This window comes from Amblyomma mixtum, chromosome 3, assembly GCF_055824585.1.
Source record: "Amblyomma mixtum isolate Tamu chromosome 3, ASM5582458v1, whole genome shotgun sequence".
Classification (NCBI taxonomy): Eukaryota; Metazoa; Arthropoda; class Arachnida; order Ixodida; family Ixodidae; genus Amblyomma; species Amblyomma mixtum.
In genome coordinates, this window is record NC_143014.1 from 107,696,894 (window position 1) to 107,707,641 (window position 10,748).

Consider the following 10,748-nt stretch of genomic DNA (forward strand, 5'->3'; position numbering starts at 1 on the left):
CCAGAGACGGGTTTTTAGAGTTACTAAGGTACTACCTTTGCGCAACCCTTGTTAAATTTGAAGGGAACCAGTACACCCAGAAACGGGGCATCTGCATTGGATCCTGCGTTGCGCCGGTGCTCTGTGAAATTTTCCTTGCTAAGTTTGACCGCAAGCTTCAGCTTCAGCTTGACGCTGCCAACCTTGGTGTTGAAAAAGTTTTCAGATATGTGGATGATTTCTTACTCCTTTTAAATGTTGACCACGAAGCCCGTCATGACACAGTCGTGGGGGACGTACTTGCGGTTTTCACGCATTGTTCCCATTCCTTAAACTTCACCCTTGAAAAACAGCAAGAACAGTGCCTTCAGTTTTTAGACTTGCAGCTTTCTTTTAGCGCCAATGACCACGTGTGATGGGCCTACAGGCCGCGTTCAAAAAAGGCTGTGTTACCCTTCTCTTCCTGCCACTCCAAACTAATTGCGAGAGGCATAGCCATGACCTGTATGAGGTCAGCTCTCTTGAAGTCTTGCCAGCACAAAGCTGCAGGCAGTTTTCAGGGCCAAGTGGATAAGTTGCTGCAGTCAGGCTTTCCACCACCCGTTCTCCAAGCAGTGGCGGAATCTCTGTTGTGGAAACTGCGGAACAAGGTGCGTGGCCAAGAGGAGGCGATCCCTCTGGACAAAAGGCCGCTTGAAGTTGTGCCCCATGTGCACAAGATGGCTCATAACCTCAAGAGGGTGGCAGGTAGGCAAGGCATTCAGATTGTTTTTTCAGCCCCTTGCAAGCTATCGCAGCTCTGTGGGCGCGTGGCGGAAGGTAGGCGCAGGGTCGCGTGCACGGCGAAACATGAACACAGATATGTCAACTGTGCCACTGATGTGGTATACCAGTTCCCGTTGCGATGCGGCAGAGTATACGTTGGCCAGACGGGTCAATGTCTAAACGATAGGCTACGACAGCACTTCCGGTCCTTGAAACCTGATAATGGCGCTAATCTGCCGAGACACTGCAGGGAATGAGATGGCTGCTACCCACAGTTCAACAAAGCCACCATCATCGGAAGGGGCAGGTCGAGGCTTGAAAGAGAGATTTTAGAAGCGGCACACATGCGCAATCTTGGGCTTGATATGTGTGTGAGTGAGCCTTCCGTGGCGCTTTTAGATAAAGAGACCCGGTTTCTGTTAAACCTGTGACGGGCGTTTCATTGTTTTTTGTTCGTTTTTTGTTGCTTTTTGTTCCTTTCGATGTATTTCATTAACTATCTCGTGTGCCACGTGTCACTATCTCCGTTCTCGTACGCTATGCGCAGATGCAACCTTTGCTGCTACATGTCTTTTTTTCAATAAACTTCAGTTGCTAGTTACCGCTCGTCCTGTCCTCTTCTCGTTCTTCAGTCCTGTCAAGCTAGCGGTTATTCCTCCCCTCCAACATGTCAGACCAACTGGCCCAAAGCTTCCCCTTGTTGTCACCAGGGTTCGTTAGTACTGGACAGTTGATCGAGCAGCCGAGCAGGGCAGTCTCCCAGTCCTCTCAAGTTGGGTCCTCTCAAGTCCTCTCAAGGATTGGCAGGGCATGCCCACACCATGTGATACGTGTCCGCAAACAATTCCCCACAGTGTGGACACTTGTCCGAAAGGCCGAATTCGAAATGTTCAAGCACTTCCGGGCACAGTACCATGTTGGTGTAGATGCGAAGAAGCAAGCGCTCCTCCGCCTTCTTGAGGCCTTTACAGGATGTTGAGTATCGGCAGTGAGAGGTTTGATACAGGAGAGAGATCTCCCGAAAAGTAGTAGCCGGATTGAATTCAGGAGCCGCATCAGGCAGCGGGAGAGGCGATTCCCGATGGTTAAGCGGGCGGGTGGTAGCGTCCGCTACCTCATTTCCCTCTATTCCCGCATGTGCTGGGGCCCAGATGATGGTGCGCCGGGTTGGGAAACCCCGGTACTCACATCTATGTAAAATTTGGAAGGCACGATATGGAATTTGTCTCTGTTCAAAATTGCGGCAAGTTGCCATTCAGTCGGTGATAATGACTCGGAACGCTGGATCCGCGGCTGCAAGTGCGATAGCAACTTCCTCCGCAAATGTAATGTGGGGGCACGGAAGGCGAGGCCCTGAGTTGGGGTGTTTTGGTGGACGACGGCCGCCGTGTACCAACCCCCATGGTGTGGGCCGGCCGCGTCCGTGTAAATATACCCCTGGTCGTGCACCATACTGCTCGGAAATGGCCTTCGCTCGCGCGAGGCGGCGGCTATCATGGGCATTCTTTGTCATGTTATTCGGGAGGGGGCGAGCCTGCAGGGCGAAGCGCCAGGCCTCGGGCAGGGATACCCGCTTCTTCTGTTGGGTCGTGTAAGTGATGTGGAGGCGGTTATTTTGCACGTATTTGGCTTAACCGCAAGTATTGGTTGTTGAGATGAGCCTTGCGCAGCTCCCCGAAAGCTCCGCAAGGCTGAGAGGTCCATGGTGGGTCGTATGGTTAGGTTCACCGGGTATCAAACAAACGGGAATGTTGCGATGCAAAGCCAATGCATTCGTAACCATCCAAATCCTGTATTCGGCACCGTACCTCCACCTGCGCAAATGCGATGAGAACTCTCTCGAAGTGATTCTTCGCAAAGTCTATAAGAGAGCTCTCCATATCCTCACTGCCATGTCCAACCAACGTCTGGGGATGACAATTGTTACCGGCATGTCTTCAGCCTTTCATACCACCATGTTATGTGGCACCAAAATGTACAGCGGGTGGAAACTGGCCACGAGATAGCCGACCGAAATTAATTGCTCCGTACAGGGAACGCTGAGCACCCGGACCAGCTGCATAAGAGAACAAACCTTAGCGCTATGAATGCCGATGAATACGGAGCTTGCAATTAAGTGATAAAGCGCATCCAAGTTTGATATTGGAAGAAGGGCATATGTTCCTTGATCAGCTTACACGCATGATGTACTCCAGCCACCTGTGCGCAGTTCCTTTCGAACGCTCCATATGGATCGGCGTCGTTTTGTTTTTCACAGGCCGTCACTGAGGGCAGTGCGGCAGCATAGGATGAGGACCGCTTGCTTGCCTGCTTGGCACACGTGGCTGCAGACTGCCGTTTTCTAAGAAGCTTTCTTCAACTTGCCTGTTTTGCCAGATATTTGGGACACCCGGTAAAAATACTGGGCACAGCATCCGCCACTAGCACCGGTTTCTTCGGTGACTTTATAAGTGTCTTGCCATGGAACTCGGCTTAGTACGATTTTATGTCGTACGCTCGGGAATGTGCTTCGCTCAGATGTGGTCGCTCGGTTGCAATATCCTATCTGCTTTGGGGATTGCCTGCAGCCAAAGTTCTAGGCGAGCAGGCTCCGACGGAGCTTTAACACTTGGTCCGCACAACATGGTAAGCCGATCTGCAGTTGTGCACGAAGCACTTCTTACCCATAATCGCGTCTAGTCGGCTTCTGGACCCTGCTGGACCCCTCAGGTGTGCCACAGCAACAACCAATACATCACGGCCACCATGTACATAGGCCGCAACGACCGTCCAAGGCGTCGCCCCGCGCCATCACATGCGTTTGCACAACGATCACTGTTGCTGGTCCCAAACTGCGACACAAAAAGCTAGCCCAAGGAAACTTTGTTCGTGCACGGTGCTTACCACAATGCGGAAGCCGAGAACCTAACGTCCACACCTTGTGATGCACTCTGGCAGCGCAAAACAGCGACAAACACAGCCTAAAAAACGGCACAGAAAGCCATGAAAACCGCTTAGCCACGTCCGCAGCTCCGCAAGCGAATGGCTACTGATGACTACTAGGGTGCCTCGATAGGCGCGCGGACATCAAGGCACCCTAATGGCCACAATAGTTACTGTATATTTGGTAGCATATACAGTAACTCTACAGTCCACTGTAGTCCAGCGCTGCTACAGTAGCGCTGCGCCGTCGGCCAGACTCCCAGTACTCTTTGCGAAAGCGTGTGACTTCCGCCACACCTTTGGCCTGCTGCTCGGATAGCAAGGGTAGGATAGGGCCTCTCCTGAGCTTTCCTGCCTCCATGACTATAGCCATACTGCGGCCCAGTGTTCGTGATTAACTGCTTTTTTTTTTTAAAGTTGTACCGACTGTTGCGTAAATAAGAGAAAATCGGAAAAAAATTCTCTCGGCCTAACCGCACGTTTGTTAGGGCTCAAATTTCGCATAGATGTTGCATTTGATGGTCAGTTTTGTTTTATACTACATTTACGTGGGGTACTTGCCTGATTCGGTTAGAATTATTTGAAAATCCCCATCGTCTGCAGCGACGGCGAACCACAATCGAAAGGCTTCGTAGCAATACCCGTGGCGACATCTCGCACGCACTAGGGTCGATCGGTGATGCGCTAGGCATGCCACCTGCAGAAACGGAGTGTGGCTTCACTGCATAACTTCGGTTGCTTGTCAGGCAAGATGACGGACCTACGCACAACTCTGCGTGGATGGATGGATGGATGGATAGGAGCGCCCTCTTTGACATGGGGTGGTGGCAATTGCCACCATGCTCAGCTTTTCTTTCTTTATTTTATTGCGTTAACAATATTACGACAGGTTTCAGCCCTTCACGTCGGGGCGGCCGCGAGGCACGTTTGACCTTGAAGGGCGGCGCGAGGCGCGGCGCACTACAGCTGTAGCCGCGTCGCTGCCGAGTGGAGGCGCTGCCCTCGCCGCGCTCTCGCCAGCTGCGAAGTGTGGAGAGGATGCTGGAGAACGGGGAGGGGGGGGGGGGGGGGGTGTATAAAATGCGTTCGCTCGCTGCTTATCTGTTTTTTCCAGCAGCGTCCGCTCCGGCGGACGCAGTTGTTGCTGCGACGCGCGTCTTTTCTTGCCTTTTTCTCTTTCCTCTGATCTCTTACCTCTCCTCTATCTGCACGTTGGCAGCGGTGGTGGCTTGGCTAGAGCCAGTAGCAGGCCCGTGCAATTTCCTTTTCATCCTTCTCTCAGTCACAACAACAACAACAACAGTCACAAGCCCGTGCCCTTTCCTCTTTCCTATTCTCTACAGCCTCTAACAACAACAACGGCTCCGTCGTTATGCCGCCTGATAAACAGAAAGGGAGGCTACGTCGGCTTGACGAAGCCAGGAAACGACAACGGGCTTCGGAGACAGATGAAGAACGCGAACAGCGCCTTGCTAAGCGGCGCGCTCAAGACGCTGCTAGATGGGCGCACAGCGCCTCTATCGAAACCGAATCGTCTACAACCGGTGATGATCCCGAATGGAACGCTATGGATGCTTACGCAACCTGCCAGGTTTAACCGAAGCTAAACCCCAGCAAATGTTTGTTCAACTGTGTTGTTATTTCTCATTAAGATTCGCCATCGTCTTCCACTACGGTTTCCTACACTTCTAACCTTATGTAACATCTCTGCTTTTCAGCCACCAATCCTCCAATTGCTTTGTTATTGTTATCCATTGTTATCTTTAAAGCCATTGTTATCTTTAAACCCTAGGGCCTCAGGAAGAGTGACTGTGCCTGCATCGACGTCCTGGTCGATACCATCACATTTGAGTATGAGGTGTTCAATTGTTTCCACAGATCGACCGCACACTGCACATGTGTCATCTTCTTCGTTAAATTTCTTTTTGTAGCTACGCGTTCTAAGGCACCCTGACCTAGCTTCAAAAAGTAGGGCACTGCCTCTTGAGTTATCATAGAAAAATTCTTTCCTGATCTGCCTTTTCCAGTATCGATATAGTTCTACACTATGTTTCTTTTCCATTGAATTAATCGAATTTTTAACTTCCGCTTTTTTAATCGGTCGTCTAATGCTCTTTCTTCTCCGTCCTCATGACCGGCATACTTACTGGTTAGTTTTCTAGTTCTCTTCCGCCACTGGGAGTCAACGCCCTTTCCGTATAAGTATTTGAATACCTTAGCTGCCCACCTGTTATCGTCCAATTTCCTCACGCGTTCTTCATATAGTATTTTACTCTTAGATTCCCGTGGTTCGAACTATGCCCAGCCCATATTCCCTTGTACTGCCTCGTTTGTGGTTTTGCCATGGGCACCTAGTGCTAACCTTCCAACAGCTCTCTGATTTACGTCTAATCTCGACTGAACTTCTGCCTTTAAGCACAGAACCGCATTCGCGAAAGTAAGCCACGGCACCATTATTCCTTTCCAAATACCTCTCAGTACTTCATATTTGTTGTACCCCCCTAATGTCCTATGTTTCATTATCCCGGCGTCTGTTCGTCCTTTTGCCCTAAGAGACTGCTCATGCTTTTCCGTGTATATCTGCCCTTCGTTTAGCCATATCCCGAGGTATTTGTATTCGGCCACTTTGGGTATTTCGTGGCCTTGTATTGTAAGCACCTGATCAGTTGTACCGTTGAAAATCATCACACCTGACTTGGTTGCGCTAAAACTGAAACTTAGAGCGTCTCCTTCGTCTCCATAACAATTAACCAACGTTTGTAAATCTTCCTGGCTATCTGCTAACAGTACAATATCGTCCGCATACATTAAACACGGAAGCCGCTGCTCAACTGCATTTCCGCCTAATCTGTACGACAGATTATAACCTAGATTACTTCCTAGTAGCCTTCTTTCCATATTTATCACATAAAGTATGAACAGCAGCGGTGATAGAGGACAACCTTGCCTTAATCCTTTGTGTACCCCCCCCCCCCCCAACCCAGTTGTGGTACTTTTAACCCTTCCCACGTAATTTCAACTTTATTATCTCGGTAGATTTCCTGTAGAAAATCAATTACCTCATGACCGATACCTAAATCTTTTAATATGCTCCACAGGAGTTCCCTGTTCACGTTATCGTATGCACCGCTTATGTCCAGAAAGGCTAAATACAGAGGTCTGTTCTCCGCCTTAGCTATTTCTATGCATTGAGTAAGCACGAACAGGCTATCATCTAAGCGCCTACCCCTTCTGAACCCATTCTGAAGTTCCCCGAGTATCCGATTACCTTCTACCCATGACTGCATTTTTAATTTCACCGCCTGCATTGCCAGCCTGTACATAACAGATGTTATCGTAATCGGACGGAAGGATTTTATGTTCATCTTATCTCCTTTCCCTTCTGCTAGCTGCAGCGCCATCTGTGTGCCGTCATTGCAAATCATTTCCACTCCGCTGGCGCGTTCACGTAACGACACTATAGCGTTACAGTGAACTAGAATATTCTAGTTCACTGTACTAGCGTTACGGAGCTGTACTGGTGGATTGGACTGACCGCAAACTAACATCTATGATGATGCTGATAGCAAAATGCGCGGGAGTTTTGAATTTACGAATGGTTTCAATGGCAAGTTTAGCTAACAAAACGGAGGACAAATCGCACAACTCCACGAATATGTAGAAGTTTTCTAAATATAAAACTAGTAATTGAATTGCTGCAAAATTCTGCAACACCTGCTTCTCCCATTAAATTAATTTAGCTCGTTGGCGGCTCTTGCACTCAAGGTAGGAGGGGAATCGCACCATTTAGAAACGTCTTCGCGGCAAACCCTCCAACTGATGCAAATAATTTCTTGAAAGCAGATTTGCGGAATAAGTCTTTCGCGGCTAAAAAAGCAAACTAAAAAAAGCATGTAAAAAAGTTAAAAAGTGTGTACGTTAAAAAGCAGGTTAAAAAAGCATGTATACACATTATACATACATGAAAGGCGCTAAATATCTGTGGAAAAAAAAACGTCTACACTCATGGCCTGGGCAAATACTCTTCCTTACATCCTTCGGACGTACACCTCGTCTCTCATATGGATATAAAAAAGTGGACACAGTCCGTACCTTCGACGGACGTACGGAAAAGGATATCCGAAGCCGAATTGCGTTCGTATGCCCGACGGACGTCTGATCTCGGTGCAGGACGTCAGGATCTAGCTCGGACGTACGACCGATATCTGTGGTTGCTTGGGTTGGTCACGTCGTAAGCAAGGATGGAGGTCGCTCGGACCCTCAGAAGACAGCTGCGATCGCAGAGTTTCCACAGCCTAGTGACTATAAAGCTATACGCAGATTCCTTGGATTGTGCGCTTATTATCGGGGAACGATCGGTTGAGTTTCGGCTGGTTGGTTGAGGTTTTTTCTCCCTGAGCCTTTGTGCTTATCGTTTTGTGGCCATCAAGCACACGGTGAGGCCGTAAGCCCGGGGTATGTCTACCCAGTCTCCCGGCCAGGGGAGCTCCTCCTGGTCGGCTTCCCTATCCCCTGAAGTTTTGCCCTTGGAGGCTTTTTTGCGCAGTGGCGTCGGCAGCATCCCTATTGCGCTGGTGCCTAAGGATGGTGGCGCCATTAAGGTGACCAATCCTGGAGTTGTTCGGGCTGCGCTCCAGTCAGCCACTTCTCATTATGAAGCCATCAGCGAGGTCCGCCAGTTTGGACGCGGCGGTATTCTCTACAGATCCTCAGACCTCGCCTGCGTCAGAGATCTCCTAGCTTCCTCGTCTTTTGCATCTCTCTGGGTAAGCTCTTTTATCACGCCACATTTGGCTTGTACGAAGGGCATTGTTCGAGGCGTCGACTCTTCGTTGTCTCCAGCAGAGACCCTTGATCTGCTGTCCGCCGCAGGTGTCGTTGCTGTGCACCGCTGTAGCCGTGATGTTGGCAACATGCGGGTGCCCACAAAATCGGTATGGTGGCATAGAATCGGTGATTGCCACCTTTGCCGGCACGTCTTGCCCCAGTGAAATCAAGGCCTGGCCTCTAATTTTTCGGGTCGACCAGCTATCGTCTAGACCTCTGCAGTGCACCAACTGCTGGCGCTATGGCCATAGCGCCGGCGGTTGCAAATCCACCTTGCGCTGTTGTACCTGTGGAGAGAGTCATGACACGAGCACTTGCTCTGAGCAGAACGAGAAGTGCTGCCTTTGCGGTGGTGCCCACGCTGCTAATTCCTCCAACTGCCCCTCTCGTGCGCAGGAGATTCAGATCGTAGAGCTTATAGACAGGAAACGTTGTTCGCGCCGAGACGCTATATTGGAGATTAAGGAACGGGCCTACGGGTATGCAGGTGTGACCACTCGTCAGGGAGTGATATTAGATTCGTCGCTGACTCAGGCAATTGTGTCTGCTGTGGAAGCGTCCATGACAAAAATGGTAGAGAGAATTGCTGCAAGTGTTTCCGAATGCCTCACTAACGTCCCCGCTTCCCAGCTTACCAACGCTGTGCAGGCCAGTTTGGCTTCTCTGTCGAATGTAATTCCCCCTGCTCTTGTCCGTTCTTCACTAGCTGCAACATCTCAGCCCCAGGAACAAACTTCTGCCCCTAACTCTACTTGCTTCGGGTACTTCCAGTGACACTGGAATTATCTATGATTCCGAGATGATGGAGTCTGATGCGCGGGTCCCCGATATCTCCTTCATCTACTTCTCCGCGTTCACAGGCCAAAACAAAGAAGCAGCAGCTTCAAAACTTTGCCACAGGGCTAAGGTATCTTTTCAGCAAATGTCCCCTGACTGTGAGATTTTGGCATTAGACTTTGTTCTTCCTGGGTGCTCCCCATTTTCCTTAGTAAATGTTTATTTCCCCTATGGAGTCCAGGATACTAGAGCGCTAGATTCGCTTCTCGCTAGCTGTGGAAACCCAGTTCTCATGGCTGGCGATTTCAATTCACACCATGTGTCTTGGGGCTACCGCACAAATCTATGTGGGAAGTGCCTTTGGGACTGGGTTTCTGATAACAGCCTTATGTGTTCAAATTCTGGATCAGCCACTTACCTTCGCGCGCAGTCTAAATCTGTTTTAGATCTTACATTCACCAGTCCTGGAACTGGCATAATGAATTGGTCGACTGTTGATTGCGGCTCCTCCAGTGACCATATACCTATTCGTTTTGATATCATATGTCGTGTAACACCTGCGGCTCGTCTGTTGCGGACGCATGTAAATTATGGCAAATTTTAGACGATGTTGCGCTCTGCCCTCGCGTCTGTTTCTAACATCGCCGAGGACCACCAGTCAACAAGCATATGCCTGGCTATAGAGGAGTGCCGTAAAAAGTCGGAGTTCCTGGTGCGGCCCTCAAAAGGGAATTCCTCTAATCATTGGTGGAACGCGGACTGTACGAGGGATTACAGGTGGAGGAAGGCAGCATGGAAAAAGCTTCTTTATAACCAATGCCCAAATAACTGGAAAGATTATAAATTCATAGCAGCCACCTTTAAACGCACAGTTTCTCGTGCGAAAGAGAAATATGACTCTGAACATTGATTATCTTTCAAAGTCGGGCAACCGACGGGAATTATTTGGCTTTTTACGGTCCAGAAAACAGGTCCTAGCTTCTCGTAATTTACAGTCATTAGTTATGTCACCTAAGGAAGATATCGAGGCGGTTGAATCAATTGCCGCGGGCCAACATAAGCGGTTCTCGTCTCTATTTCCTTTACGTCCCATGTTGTTTGGGCCAGTGACGCCAAATAATTATTTCGCTAAAGTTACTCTATCGGAGCTTTCTCAAGTTGTTCAGAGATTACCAGCTTCTGCTCCCGGTCCTGATGGTGTCACTTCAAAGATGCTCAAGATTCTATTTGAGGAGTCTCCCGACTCCTTGTTACACCTGGCCAACTATTCTATCAAACACGCTTGGATCGCTTCTGAGTGGAAGCTGGCCAAGGTGATCCCTTTACTTAAAAACCAGGGTGGTGGCTATGAATTGGAAAATATTAGGCCTATTTCTCTAACACCAAACGTGGTAAAGTTAATAGAAGGGGTGTTACTTATTTGGGTTTCTGCCTTCGTGGACCGCAGAACTATTCTCAGCCCGTGTCAACTCGGCTTC